This window comes from Mytilus edulis, chromosome 14 (assembly GCF_963676685.1).
Source record: "Mytilus edulis chromosome 14, xbMytEdul2.2, whole genome shotgun sequence".
NCBI classification, from domain to species: domain Eukaryota; kingdom Metazoa; phylum Mollusca; class Bivalvia; order Mytilida; family Mytilidae; genus Mytilus; species Mytilus edulis.
This window is the reverse complement of record NC_092357.1, coordinates 68,969,079-68,985,756: the sequence shown is the minus strand read 5'-3', so window position 1 is coordinate 68,985,756 and position 16,678 is coordinate 68,969,079. Positions and strand designations below refer to the sequence as shown.

The 16,678-nt window shown below is 32.4% G+C and overlaps 1 protein-coding gene across 1 annotated transcript in view; it reads left to right on the top strand.

Moving 5' to 3' along the window:
* LOC139502861 (fibronectin type 3 and ankyrin repeat domains protein 1-like) overlaps window positions 1–8,243 on the top strand; it is a 406,467-nt gene extending 398,224 nt beyond the window's left edge. Inside the window, exon 8 of the mRNA XM_071292489.1 lies at window positions 6,549–8,243. The gene's annotated coding sequence lies outside the window, so the exon portion shown is untranslated. The remainder of the gene's footprint in view (window positions 1–6,548) is intronic.
* The last annotated feature ends 8,435 nt before the right edge of the window (window positions 8,244–16,678 follow it).

Genomic DNA, 16,678 nt, shown 5'->3' with positions numbered 1-16,678 from the left:
TCAAAATTATATCTAAACCTTGCAATATTTCTTTTTAATACATATTATATATTTAAAATATTTATAATAAATTTAATGAGTTAAAATTTTTGTTTCTCTAAAATTATTCTTTTTAAAATAATTCAAATAATTTCCTGTATAATCCATTGACAGGGGAGGTAATCTTGGTTCTAATTTTGTTTCCACGTGAAATCGATTTAAATTTCCAGTTGCCATTTACGTACTATGTACACGGATAAAAAGGGTTATAATTTGGTAGGGTCTTTATTCATTTAGTGTTGCTGAATGTACAGTTTGCTGATTGTTCTTTGACAACACTGCCACTGACACTTTTAAAAACTGATGCAAAATCACATGTTCCTTTTCTTTGCCCAACTTAAAAAAAAACGTAAACATGATAAAGAACGAAAAAGCTTTTTTTCCCTCCCGGCATTGAAGTTTTGTAACTCAATCAAGATCACCTGAGTTAAAATAAGATACTCGAGCAGATTCGGAAATGCAAGTTCGTTCCGGTCCTTGGTTCACATATTATCGACGTTTCCGTAAAAACAAGGAATTTTCAGTGTAGAATTACACACAGTCTATCACTACTATGAACACCCCCTTACCGTCGTCACATAAGTTACAAATACCTAAATAAAATTGAAATTGTTTTAATGGGACCTTAAGTACACTGCAACGTAAACAATGATTTTAAGTATCTGTTCGTTTCGAATAGAAGCAAGATACAGGAAACAGGATACCTCTGCGTATACTTTTTTTTTATTTCGACAGGTATATAGAAATGTTGTCAAAGGACTATGCTGTGCAAGACACAAGTCATTCTTCCACCACCTGAAAATAAAAACATTTGTTTTATCTGACTTAGCCCGGTTAGGTTTGAAATTAAAAAAGCACATTCCAGTTTAAAAGTTGTTAATCAAATATTTTGATGTATCTTTGGCATGTACATAATTTTTTGATTTGTATAAACTACTGTTATCGTCATAATCAAACTACGTTTTTACATCTATACTTTCGCGGACCATCGGACTTTAGCGTATGTAAGCATTGCACATTAGCATAGAACATCGCACTTTAGCGTGATTATCGCACTTTAGAGTCCTTTACATATATAACACCAGTGATGCTGACGCTCTAAAACCAATCACCACTGAATATGACACCTTACACATTTAACTCTTGATGATTCAATCAAATATTACACACCAGTGATGTTGCCATCAATACTTCAAGCACCACTAATGTTGATAACTTTCATTTACACAATACTGATGTCACCCTATCTTTAGCATATCTAATAATGACATACAATAATTTCACTTACAAGTAATGATGACACCCTTAATACTCACACCACTGATAATGAAACACTTGTAAGTTCGCAAACCATTGAAATATTTACAAAACTGATAATGTCATATTCAATTGGTTGACTTGTAATGGTGATATAACTTATTCTCACCCTACTGAAGATAACACCTTAAATTCATAGTTCGTTATCTGGTAACTGTCGGCTGTGAAATGGAAGCATGTGATAATGTGATTATAGATTTTATCACCTAAGTCTGATTATATTATGTGTTTATTTTGAATCAGTACAAAATCATGTTTTAATCAGATCGGTTTAATGGACAACAGATACTGCTAGAATTAAAATAAATAGTGTTAACATTTCAATCGTCAAACTGAATCAGATAATAAACATGAAAAAGATTTTTTTTTTAAATCTAACAAAAAGATAATTTGTAAACATCTGATTTTACTTGAAGTTGATATAATCAATAACTTAGATCTAATATTAAAAAAAAATTATCATTATAAAATTCTTGATCAAATTACATATAATGGGTTTTGTTTTTGTCCTTCTGCATCCTTCATACATATATTTTTTTACATTAAAACAGCATTGTTTTTTATATAATCATTTTGCTCAATGAATAGCATTTATTTGTTGTTTATATAGAACATATAAATAATAAAAGCATACATAGGTTCACACATTATAAATCCTCACAATCTTATTTCGTCCTAAATCAGTGATGGTGATACCCTAAATTCTTTCACCAGTGATGATTTTATCATAAATTCATACACCAATGATGGTGACTACCTAAATTCAACTATCGTTGATGGTGACACCATAATTTAACAGACCACTGATGGCGACACCCTTTGAATTCACACACCACTGATGATGAAACCCTTTAAATTGACACACCACTGATGGCAAGCCACTTTCAATTCACACTCAAATGATGGTGATATCCTAAACACAAACATCAATGATAAAGACAACCTAATATAACACACACCAGACCGTTATATCACTACTTCAAAGATCTTAATAGTGACACCTGATACTAAAACGACCTAGATAATCAAAACCAATGAATTAACACACCACTTATATAAAAAAAGTGTGTATAAAATGACTTTTCATAGTTTTTACCATAAATAAACACCAATGATAATACATTAAATTAACACACAACTGATTATCACATCTTGAATTACAACATCACTGATTTTGACGCTTCTAATTTCACAGACCATTGACAATGAAGACAAATAAATTTACACAACACTAATTGTTTACCATTAATATTTACATGGCAAAATCAAATAACAAAACACATCAAAAACAAATGCAAAATAACTGTCATATTCCTGACTAGGTACAGGTATTTTCAAATGTAGTTAATGGTGGATTGAATCTGCTTTTATAGCACTAAATCTCTCATTTTCACAACAGTCTTATCAAATTCCGTTATATTTACAACGAGGCGTGAAATAAACAGACAAAATAAATACAATAGTCAAAATATGGGAACATCAGTCATCGCTGTGTTACAACAAACGATTTTACAAAAAAGCACACATTCATCTATCAAATTAAAAACACATTCATTGCTTCGAGTATCTGACGTCATAAAATTTATACGTCACATAGGAATTTTTTTTGTCGTTCAATGTTTACACAAAACAATTTTATAATTTCACATGGGAAATGTTGGCATACAGGGTTAAAAATCAAAATGTTAGAATTATTTTAAGAAATCGTACGAGATTTAAAATTGTCCAAAATTTCTGTAGAATTTCTAAGAATCCAAAAATGGTTAATACCAATATTCGATAAAACTAATTTTGCCGTTTGTTGTTCAACGTATTTTCTCATTTATAATAGAACCGAAACATACTGACATTTAATTTAAGAATAACATAATGGCGGGATCTTTTTAAGTTCAGAGTCACGTTATAAGAACCAAAGAAACACAAAACGTTGCATATACAAAACACACCAGCACAAACAAAACGTTCTGCTCAGACACTGGTGACGTTTTACAAATTCTGAGAAGAAGCTGCACGCTTTTGAATATCGAATAAGTTAGACAATGAATATCCCATATGCAGCTGAAGTTGATATATTGCTACTAAGGTGGTGATGATGACACATAAAACTGATCCACGAATGGTAATATCCAATAATCCCACTTACTGAAGAAAACATTTTCAATTCAAACACCACTGAAATAGACTCTTTCAATTAATCCACCAATAATGGTGTTAACCCTACTTCAAACACCACTGAAAATGACACCCTCACTTCTGACAATAAAGATAAGTTAATTCACAAAACAGTTATATTAAAGTGATTAAGGGTGACACCTTATACTAGCAAAGTGAGTATGATGATGTCCTAATTTCATGCACTTCTGATGGAGACAACTTTAAATATTGTAACAATTTTGCGCCTGTCCCAAGTCAGGAGCCTCTGGCCTTGTTAGTCTTGCATTATTTGTAATTTTAGTTTCTTGTGTACAATTTGGAGTTTAGTATGGTGTTGACTATCACTGAACTAGTATATATATTTGTTTAGGGGCGAGCTGAAGGACGCCTCCGTATGCAGGAATTTCTCGCTGCATTGACAACCTGTTGGTGACCTTCTGCTGTTGTCTGCTCTATGGTCGTGTTGTTGTCTCTTTGACACATATCCCCTTTTCTTTTCTCAATGTTATTAAATCATAATCATGATGCCTAAAATCAAATACATGTGATGATCACATGGTAAATTTGCAAACCACTATTGGTCACACCATTGATGATGAAATGGTAAATTCGCAAACCACTGATGGTCACACAATTGGTGATGACATGGTTAAATGGCAGAACACTGATGGTCATAATATTGATAATGACATGGTAAATTCGAAAATTACTGACGGGAACACCATTGATTGGAAAAGGAAAATCCGCAAACCACTGATGATCACACCATTGATGAGGACACGGTTAATTGACAAATCACTGATGGTCACATCATTGATGATGACATGTTAAATTTGCAAACCACCAATGGACACATCATTATGATGACATGGTAATTTGAAAACAACTAGTTATCACATCATTGATGATGACACGGCAAATTTGCCAACCACTGATTGTCACACCATTGATGATGACATAGTAAATTTGCAAACTACTAATAGACACATCCTTGATTGTGACATGGTAAATATACTACCCATTTATGATGACATTATGAATTGAAAACCAATGATGGTGACACCTAAACATCAGACATCATCGATGATTTAATTAAAAATTAAAATACAACTGATACAAACAGCCTATATCAATGAATGTGTCGACAGTAATAAAGACATCTAAATTTCTAACATCATTGATGATGACAAATTAAAATAAAACTCACCTGATGATGACGCCTTAAATTCTAACACCACTGATGTTGGTATCCCTCATGCAAACACTTCTGAAAGGTTAAGCCCTGATATATCACACGACTGATAGAAACACGCTAAATCCAATCAACACTAAAGATAACATGCTGAATTTATATACCACTGACGACAACAACCAAAATATAGGCAACACTGATGTGAACACCCTATATATATAACAGCATTCACGATGACACTCTCAAATCAAATACCACTGATTCTGACACCATAAATTCAATTAACCACTGATGACTACAACAAAAGTTTGCACATCACTGATGTTGACATCTTAAATTCTAGCATCACCTAATGTTGATAACTTACATTCATACAATATTGATGATAATATACCCTACATTTAATCTAATGATGACATTCATATTAATATCAAACATCATTTGCCTTTTTCTGGACCAATGAGCCCGTAAACATAGGTGATCCCTTAGTTGCTTGCCTGGGCATTTTAGGGTTGATGTAACAACAGGTGATTATCAATAAAATATGTTAAAAATTTGTAATTTAAAAAGAAAATCACACATCAGTAATGTTGACACCCTCACTGCATACATCACTGATAGTGAAACACTTTTAAAGCACAAACATTGAAAGTGAAGCTCATGAAATAGACACAACACTGTTTTTTTACTTTGATAATTTACACAACAACTGATAATGACACATTCAATTGATCCACGAACAATAAGGATATGCCTTATTGACATCCAACTGAAAATAACACCTTTAATTCATTAGCCAACTATGGTAAAAAAAAAACTGCTTTACACACCACTTATGATGACACCCTCAATTCAAACACCACTAATGATGACACCTGCAATTCATCAACCATAATGGTGATAATTTTAATTCACCCACCACTGATTATGACTTCCTCAATTCGTTCACCAACATATGGTGATATCCCTTATTCCCATACACATTATTATGACTCATTCAATTCCATTCCCAATCATGGTGATATCACTTTTGAAATACAAATACTGATGACTCCTTCAATTCATCCACCAATAATGATAATGTTCCTAATTATTTGACCACTGATGAATACTCCTTTCACTCATCCCCCTAAACTGATGATATCAATTCATCAACTAATAATGGTGATATCTCAAATGCACACACAACTGACAATGACTGATGATCATTCCATGGTGATATCCCTTTCTCACATACAACTACTGGTGACTCTGTCTATTCATCTAACAATAATGGTGATATCCATAATTTACATTCCACTGTTAATGACTCCTTTATATCATCAACCAATAATGACAATATTTCTAATTCTTGCACCAAATAACTCCTTTCATTCATCTATGATATTCTTATGTCTGTAAAGTTGATGATAACTCTCTCCATTTATCCACCAAAAATGATGATATCCCTATTTTACACACCACTGATGATGACTCCTTTCATCCATCCACAAATAATGCTGATATATATTTTCAACACGTAGTTGATGTGGACTCTCAATTCAGACAAGATTATGAATATAGTCAAGTGATGTTTTTTTTGTATCAATCATGTCAATGCTCAATATCAGATTGTGTCATGTAGACAAGCAAATATGATAGAAATGTGCGAAACAAAGAACTGTGTGCTTGCATCGTCCATTTGTGTTAAGTGGTTTATAAAATACAGATACTAACTTTTACAAAATATCAGTACAATTTATAATTTGGATTACATTAAAATTTGTATACAACGTATTTATCATTTATATTAATACACAAAATTGTTCAATTTTTGACACACGTTTGTATGTTTGTTTTATTACAGTATGGTTCCACACCATTATTGTTAGCTGCCAGAAGGGGACACCTAGATATTGTCCATTATCTAGTAGAAGTCGGCTGTGAAAAGGAAGCAATTGACAAGGTGATTATAGATATTATCTCCTCAGTCTGATCATATTTCTGTAATAGTGAATAAGTACAAAATTATGTTGTTAATCAGACAGGTTTAATGGGAAACAAATACTGTTAGAATTAAAAACCAATTCTTCAGAGAACAATTGAAGGTCTTTCCACCTCGATAATAAGAATGAAATTTAAAAAAAGATGTAAGAAAAGGTCACTCATTGTTGATGTAATTTGGTACCTCAAACTGGTATAAAAAAAATAAGATTAAATAGGTATATGCAGAAAACTTAATTGTTTTATAATGAACAAGAAAGAATTTTAAGCAAATGTAAAAATCTAGAACGTCAAGTTGACCTTTGATCTTGACCTCAATTTTAAAGGTCAGATATCAGTGATATCAAATCAAAAGACCCCAGGTCAATCACTTGTATGGTTGTGGAGAAATACCGATTTCAAATACAAAAGGGGAGAAAAATCCTATAAAAGTTGGCCAAAACACTTCGACTTAAATAGGTTGAAGTTGCGCCTTATCGTAAACCGTAAATTTGAAAACATATCATATCATTAACTGTTACAGCTTCTTTTGAATATAGATTACAAGCAAAATCCAAAATTTATATTATGACCTTCACCTTCAACCATGACCCCAATTTCAAGGTCATAGGTCAGCGAACTCAAACCGGAAGGCCCAATGTAAATCACTTGTATGGTTGTGGAGAAATAATGATTTCAAATACAAAAGGGGAGAAAAGTCCTATAAGAGTTGACCAAAACACTTCGACTGTAATAGGTTGAAGTTGCGCCTTATTGTAAACAGTTATTTTGCAAACACATCATATCATTAACTGTAACAGTTTCTTCTGAATAACGATAACAAGCAAAATTCAAAATTTATAACATGACCTTGACCTTGACCTCAATTTCAAGGTCATAGGTCAGTCAACTCAAACCGGAAGGCCCGATGTCAATCACTTGTATGGATATGGAGAAATAATGATTTCAAATACATACGGGGAGAAAACTCCTATAAGGGTTTACCAAAACACTTCGACTGAATAAGTTGAAGTTGCGCCTTATTGTAAACAGTTATTTGGCAATCATATCATATCATTTACTGTAACAGTTTCTTTTGAATAACGATAACAAGCAAAATTCAAAATTTTAACAGGACCTTGACCTTTGACCTTGACCTCAATTTCCTTCAAATGGACCGAGGACTTCATATGAAAAGACTGTAGGCCTCTACGACTTATACCGTATGAATTTATCCAACATTTCGCCTATCTTAAATTTTCAAATGGAAATAACTCCCATAAGATGTCTTCTAAGCACTCCAGTCAAAATAAACCAAATCATTCTTAAGAATAGACCAACAATTTGGTGAAAACAGTTTGTAAAACTCCTTTACGGTTTTAGAGATATAGCGATAACAAGAAAAAGGGGACACAGCGAGATAACTCCTATAAGAATAAGTGTTCGGTCACACAGGGTGAGTTTTGAAACCTCCATTACTGTACAACATCATTGGCCAAACATCCATTCGATATGTTGTTAAACAAAAAAGCATCTCAGACGACAGAAGAAAAAAAAAGAATCAGAAGAAAAACAAAAGGTCTTTCCACGAAAAGTGGAAAAACTTATTAAACAAATAGTGTTAGAATTAAACAAAAATGTGTCATTAGTTAAACAAAAATCATGTAGTGTTAAAACGGTTATGAAAAATGATTTTGATTAAATTATATAATAGTATTAATGAATTCATACATCCTACATGAGGACATCCTAAATTTGCACAAGTGATGATTTTATCATATATTCAAACACCACTGATGCTGAAACCCTTAACTCACCCAACACTGATGGAGACACTCTTCATGATCACAACCTCAATCAAACAACTAGTGATGTTGAAAGCCTGAATTCATACACCATTGATGCTGACACCCTAAACTCACACACCTCTAACGGTGACTCCCAGAATTCGTTAACCACTGATGACAAAATCCCTTTAATTTACACACTATTGACCATGTTGACGGTGACACCTTTTAAATTCACCCACCACTGATGGCGACATAAACCCATACAATTCACACACCACTGATAATGAAACCTTATTTACATCCAACTGAAAATAACACCTTTAATTCATTAGCCAACTATGGTTAAAAAAAAACTACTATACATACCACTTATGATGACACCCTCAATTCAAACACCACTAATGATGACGCCTGCTATTCATCAATCATAACGGTGATAATTTTAATTTACCCAACACTGATTATGACTCCCTCAATTCGTTCACCAACATATGGTGATATCCCTTATTTCCATACAAATTATTATGACTCATTCAATTCCATTCCCAATCATGGTGATATCACTAATGAAATACAACTACTGATGACTCCTTCAATTCATCCACCAAAAGTGATAATGTTCCTAATTATTTGACCACTGATGATTACTCCCTTCATTCATCCCCCTAAACTGATGATATCAATTTATCGACTAATAATGGTGATATCTCGAATGCACACACAACTGACAATGACTGATGATCCCTCAATGGTGATATCCCTTTCTCACATACAACTACTGGTGACTCTTTCTATTCATCTAACAATAATGGTGATATCCATAATTTACATTCCACTGTTAATGACTCCTTTATATCATCAACCAATAATGAGAATATTTCTAATTCTTGCACCAAATGACTCCTTTCATTCATCTATGATATTCTTATGTCTGTAAAGTTGATGATAACTCTCTCCATTCATCCATCAAAAATGATGATATCCCTATTTTACACACCATTGATGATGACTCCTTTCATCCATCCACAAATAATGCTGATATATATTTTCAACACGTAGTTGATGTGGACTCTCAAGTCAGACAAGAGCAATGTTGATATCCATAATTCTCAAACAACATATGCTGACTCCTTTATTTATCAACCAAAAAAGATGATATCGTTAATGCACACGCCACTGATGATGACTCTTTTGAGTCAGCCATCATGAATGACACTAGTAGCACGATTTCAGTCTGAAACGGTCATTTTGGTCTGATCACATCTTGATTGACTGGATTTACCGCTAGAAAAAATCGTCAAGATATTTAAGATAGTTCAGTCGCCGTTCAGATCGATAGCCTCATCAGGTAAATCAGTTCGTTAAGGCGTGTCAAGACGGAAAAGACTGAATCGTCTAGCGGGTTGTTTAGACCCGTAAAGACCGTGTCAGACCAAAACAGACCATGGATACAAAAGAACGTTCAAAATTTTCAGACCCTGTTTTGATCCGTTCAGTATACCGGTTTGATACCACGAGTTGCGCCCCTTCTACTCGATAATGTATTTTAGATTAATACATGTATATATGTATTTTATTATTACAATTTGAAGTATATTCTGATTAATTAAAAAAAAAAAGATTAAATCTTGTGTTAATTCTTTATTTCTTTTCTTGTTTTGTTGAGGAACTAATAAATTATTCGTCTATATATATATATGTTGTTTATTTTTTAATAAATGTTTATTTATATAAATATATATTGATAATTAAATGCAAGGACGTACGTTAATTGAATACACACCAGAATGTATGCCATAAATTTAACCTTGAAATGTTGTGAACACCGGTAAAAATGTTTTTTGTATTTGAAGATTAGTAACGGAAAATCCTAAACGTAACCTAAAAAAGTTAAGGAGATGTGGTATGATTGCCAATGAGACAATCCACAGAAATGCAGCGGAGGCAAATTAACACATTAACACAGTCATGCATATTTTTGTTTTATGCATGACAGTTTCTTTAATTCGTTTTCTGTTGATATATGTCCTAGTTTACCGTTGAAGCTGTTGCTTTTTTGGTATGTTTATTTTTTTTTCGTGCGAGTTACTCTATTAAAGTTGGAAACAATTATTCCCGACATTCGGAAATTCGAAAAAAGACTTCCCGGATCCCGAAACCTGATCATATAATGCATTCAGTCTCTGTCGGGACGGTGTTAAAGTATCACCGTATAAAAATTTTCATTCAAACAATATATCCTCATAATATTTATTTTCTTATCCATATAATATGTATATAGTACTTTGTATATACTTTGTATATATATATATATGGCGTTGATTTAAAATAAAATCTGTTTTAGTTAAAACGGTCGAGTGCAATGGCACGTGCTAGTAATCAACCGGGTCAACAGGTAACAAAATCAATGATCCATAACGTAAGAAAGTACATGCCTATTATATTTTACAATTACTCTCATCATCATTCTTGATAAAAAGGTCTAAACTTTAATAAAGAATGAATGAACACGTATTAGTGATGTCTGACCTTCAGTTTTTAATATAAATTAATGCTTATGTTTTTTTTATATTGAGCAAAGTAACGAATGTGAATCTATTATACGTTAAAGGTTCTTACAATATCATATATGTCTAAACACTATACCAAAAGACCATGCAAAATATTTGAGCGCCGCATGTAAAACCATTAAAAAAACATGTACTGTTAGGAAGTTTGTTTAGTACTCAAAAGAAACGTTTCGCTTCTCTACTTATATAGTTTAGAGAGTATTCCTTTAAATTGTGTCAGTTATATAAAGTAGAGTGTATTTGTATTCTATTTATTCATCTAAATGTATCATTATAATATACATTTTGTATTTCACAACTATATATACTATAAGTTGTAGTGTGATTGATTGTTGTTTAAAGTCCAGTGGCAAATACTTCATGCATGTTCAGGACCAGCTGTAAGTTTATGACATGTATGGAACTCACCGGTGTAGTTTTCACGTGTTATAATAGATAAAAGAATAATTATTTTTTAAGATATCGAAACATAAAGGAGGCAAGGCGCATGGATTACCCGCACTTATCAGTTCTTTTCTCTTTTTTGTCTTAAAAAAAAAATCGATTTTTTTTTATATGTTTATATAATTTACGATAACTGTGGTGTATACGTGCTGTCAGACGAAAGATACATATGTGCCCTCTAAATATCTTTTTTTACTATGGATTGTTTGCTTTCGTACTGACGTTTAACACACAACTTTAATTACTGACTGTGATGTATGTAGAAATTCAAACGTACTGGAGAATGAAGGATGCAAATCCAAGCTTTGAATTAAAATGGTCATTAAATTTGCCACACAAATAAAAGAACAAGTGTAAGTGTTGGAATGACATATACAATATATCAACATGTGCATTGTCGGAGAATTTAATTTTGATTTTACTTTGGTAACTGGACAAAATTGAAGAGAGGCAGCCCAATCTTTTCTCCTTTTTGTTACGAGTACAAATAGATTTTATTGGCTTTATAGACATCGAATAGAATTCAGGGCATAACATTACGGAATATGATCTTCAAAATATACAATTTAATACCAATAACGTAACAAATACATTGTTGTTTTATATATATATATAAAAGTAATTTTTTGATCATCAGTGCAAGCAGTAGCGTTTGTTTGATTTTAAAACACGAATCGATCTATACTATTTAAAATTACAATACGCAAGCTGAAACCGTACCAAGTGATTATTATTTTTGCACACGACATCTAGGCTGTCGTCCCACCTCTAACAGTAGACGGTTCTCTTGGTGGGGATATTGTGCATTCAACCGTGGATATGATAAAATATCTGTAATAAACAAAATTGTAATGTTTTGATTGTGTAATGTCTTAATTTTTAAGGTTACGCGGGTTCGGTATTAAGCGGGACAATTGGTATGAACACATTTCGATATACGTGTAAATTATATTAAAAGAAGCTTTCAAACGCAGTTATTTTCGAGGATATTTAAAGATACAAATAAAAAAATCCTTTTTATGTTTTTGAATTAGGCTTTTAATTTCCATTCCTAATTATATATCATTGTAGAAAAAATTTATTTTATACATTTAAAGTACATGTAATTCTTTATGCTAGCTAGTCCATGAATAAAATTGCATAAATCACAAAAACACATTCGGGAATAGCAAGAAAGTTTACCAAAAATGTAGTGGGAACTTTACTGTTTTTTTTTATCATATATATTTCTGATAGTTTTCCCGACCTATTCACCTATTTTCAAACTTGAAAAGGGACCCCTTTCAGCGGCACGAGCCTGGAACATGTACACATGACAGTTGTAAGTAACAGCTATATAAATATACAAGAGAAGATATGGTATGATTGCGAATGAGACAAATGTCCACAAGAGACCAAAATTACACAGACATTAACAACTATATGTCACCGTACGGCCGTCAACAATGAGCAAAGCACATACCGCATAGTCAGCTATAAAATGCATTTCAAAGATACTATAATTAGAATAAAAGGTTAACGTACTTACAAAATATGTCATCTTAAAGAATGTGATTTCACAAATAAATTATTTTCAAATTCGCAGTCCAAGTCAACCTAAAATCGGTTACACACATTTTTAATGTTATAAATCCATTCCAACAATATTATTTTAAACACACACTAGCTTGCCTTTTCATTAATTTGAATAATACAAATTCAGCTAAATTTTGTTTATTCCCATCAACAGAGAAATCTCACACTCATCCCAGACGTTAATAATACTCATGCACTTCAATTTTGATAAACAATTTATTGATACGGACGAAAACGCTTTAACATACGGTTACATTAGGGTTAAAAAAAATGTGAACTTGTTTTTAATTGAATTCAAAGATAGATTAAACGGTAGCTTTAGGCAGCAACCATTTGATTTTCTGGGGGGGGGAAAGGGGGGGGGGGCTATGTTTTTTTTTGGAAAAAAAAGTTTGTTTCGAGTTTTGGAAAAAAAATAATTTGTTTTTGACCCTGAGAAAAATAATGTTTGTTTTACCCTCAGCTGACACTATATGTAATGCTAATATTGAAAGAAAAAAAATTTGTCGCCAAAAAAATGTTTGGAAAAAAATCCATAGCCCCCCCCCCCCCCCCCCCCCCCCCCCCCCCCCCCAAGAAAATCAAATGGTTGCTGCCTTAATAGTGAAATGAACTATTTTTTTGAAGACTCGCCTAAATGTATGTTGCATAGATGTATTTGACCCCAACAGTTTTATTTAGTTCATGCTGTAAATTATATTTATAAAACCATTTATTTGTAAATACCGCATAAATCAGTCTGTTCACTGTTTGAATAAAGAAACTTGTCGATTTTATAATATTGAGAGATATGCGAGATTTTGTAATATGGTGTGATAAACAAGTAATTGAAGATGAAATTCATTTTATTTTAGTATGTGAACAGGGGCGGATCCAGGATTTCCAGTTAGGGGGGGCGCAAAGTTTTATTTTTGCCGAGCGGAGCGAGGCGAAAAATGTTTGGAGTTTTTTTTTAGGTAAAACTATTGAAATATTCTTCTAAAGGGGTGAAATGTAGATATCTCGAACTATTGTGTGGTAAAATTAGCGAGAAATTAAAGTTTCAAGCTGAAACCGCCTTAATCCACACCTGACAACAATCTACAGATAGACGGGCGGACAGACGGACGCAAAGTGAGACGAGACAGATCACAATTGCTCACCTGACCAATATAATTTTCAAACGAAAATTTCTACTTTTACCAGCGATTTTTAATTGTCCTTTCATACTATCTGTTTTTTACTTTTATGATTTTCGGAGGTCGTGCCAGACTTCACTGTGTTCGCCACAAACAACTAAAACCAGAATGAGATGCATTTACGCAGTATATTTATTTTCTTGGGATCCCAAGCATACACTAATACGGTACAGAATTCGGCTAAATATTTAGGTTGCAAGTGAGAGATAAATATAGACACAGAGAAACAAATTAATAAACTAACCTTTCGCTTGAAACAGTATTTCTATCTTTCATTACGCCGGGATATTATAAAAGAATCTCACTGTTTTCTTGACCGTGTCATGATGAAATTGTGAAAGTGAGTAAGGGATGTTTTGAACTTCGATTATCAAACAAATTGATTATAAAAACCGCAAATGCAATGTAACATTTGTTTTTACTTTAACTGCTAAAAACCTATTATATTTGTCATCAAACGTAGCTCCGCGTTTGACACCTTCCTTTGAAGTTATTTATAGAACTTTAATCAAGCGTAGGTCAGTTGATTAGTAATAACGTTGATTCTGTTAAACTGACTGTTTTATATACTTTGAATGTTAAAAAAGATTGAATAGTCTCTTCTGATACTTAAATATGTTGAAGTCAACCCATGCTTTGCAAATTTTAGGGGGGGGGCGCACGCCCGCCACGCCCCCGCCTAAATCCGCCCCTGGTGAAAAGTATAATGAACTTCGAAAGAAATTTATCAAACCATATTGTTGGAGAAAACCGTCGAATCTTAAACTTTTTAGACGATCAATGCATTTGAAAGGGAGCATATATATACAGTTGGAACTCGCCCCTTTTTTTATGCTCGGTTGGGACCCCCTTTTAAAGTGGTTGGGTTCTCACCAGTATCTGTTCATAATGTAAAGGAACTAACCAATTAAAGGGAAGTTTTTATTTCTGACTGAGAAGGTACGAAATTAAATTCATTCATTAATGCTAAAAATCCATTTGATCCTATTCTGCTGTACTGTTATAATGGTATACCTACTTATATGATTATTTGACTAATTGTTTAAATGTAAATATGTTTCACTGATGTAATTGAATATTTGTAATAATTATTTTCTGTAAGTTGTATTGCTTACGAATAAAAGATTATATTATTAATAAAATAAATATTATAACTTTCCTTTTTTGATTGGATGACCATGCAGTGGTGTTGCAACGCCAAGGAACTGGTAATAGAAAGCTATTTTGATTTGATACATATGACAATGAATCTTAACAAAAGGTTCTATAAATTCAATTGTGAAAAAAATCACAATACCGTGCATTAACTCAACAACCGTCCATCGACAAATATTACTCGATATTCATTGAAATGATAACAAGTAAACAGTTATTGTAAAAGCAGAGCAGTCTTAAATTCTAATAGTTTTGTCAAAAATGATTCAAAGTTTTACCGATGCAACGATATTTTTTATATTTTGAGTTGAAATGGCCTAGCGGTAGTCTGATCACTTCGAATGCAACACGCTTAATCTTTGCTGGGCATTCGTAAAGTTTTTAAACTAAAATAAGATCTTTATTATTAGTTATCAAAACATATGTTATATGTAAGCTATCTATTATAAATCTACGAGGAGTTTCAAGAAAAATGGGGGGTGGGGGGGGGGGGGGGGTGGGGCATTGAAGTCTAACTTTATATATATAAAAAAAATAAAAAAAAGATCGAGATGTGGTATTGATTGCAAATGAGACAACTCTCCAAAAGCATGAAAAGAGATTAACTTCATAAAGTTATAACTAACTAACCCCTTTCAAGACAGACGTTGTCATTTCTGCGGCTCAAGAGATATCTGTGACGAATATCATTATAATTATCATGACATGTTAAGTGTTGGATGTAGCTACAGATAGACAGACATTTTATACTGGAATATTGCTGCAAATTTTATATCAAAGGAATCGCTTTCACATTCTATACTATTATGTACTATATTAATACACACTTAATCATGTTTTTTAAAGTTCAAACTCTGAATTGAGACAGCACTATCGGTCATCTTACATAAAAATAATCTAAATTTCTACAAATGTTACAGGTAAATCGGTCCTGCAAGCTACATGCAAGTTAAAAATCAAGGTTTTTTTTCAACCAATGTGCATGGTATTAATAATTGTAAATATATATTTTCTCTGTTACTATGAAATGTAGTTTTAAGGTAATAAAGTTCATTCGTTCATTAAAGTATTCTTTTTTAGATACTGATCTGTCTTATAAATATTTTAAATTCTAATTCTAAACACAAGGACACCAGTATGGGTTAAGCCAGAGAGCTTCCGAAAAGGGGAAATCCCACCTATGTTTACCTAACAAATACACTCATTTCTGCTCAAAATATCAAAAAGAAATTTTACAGAAATTCTCTTAGATGACCTTACATTCACATTATAGCAAAAAAATGGGGAAAAATTCAAAGGAAA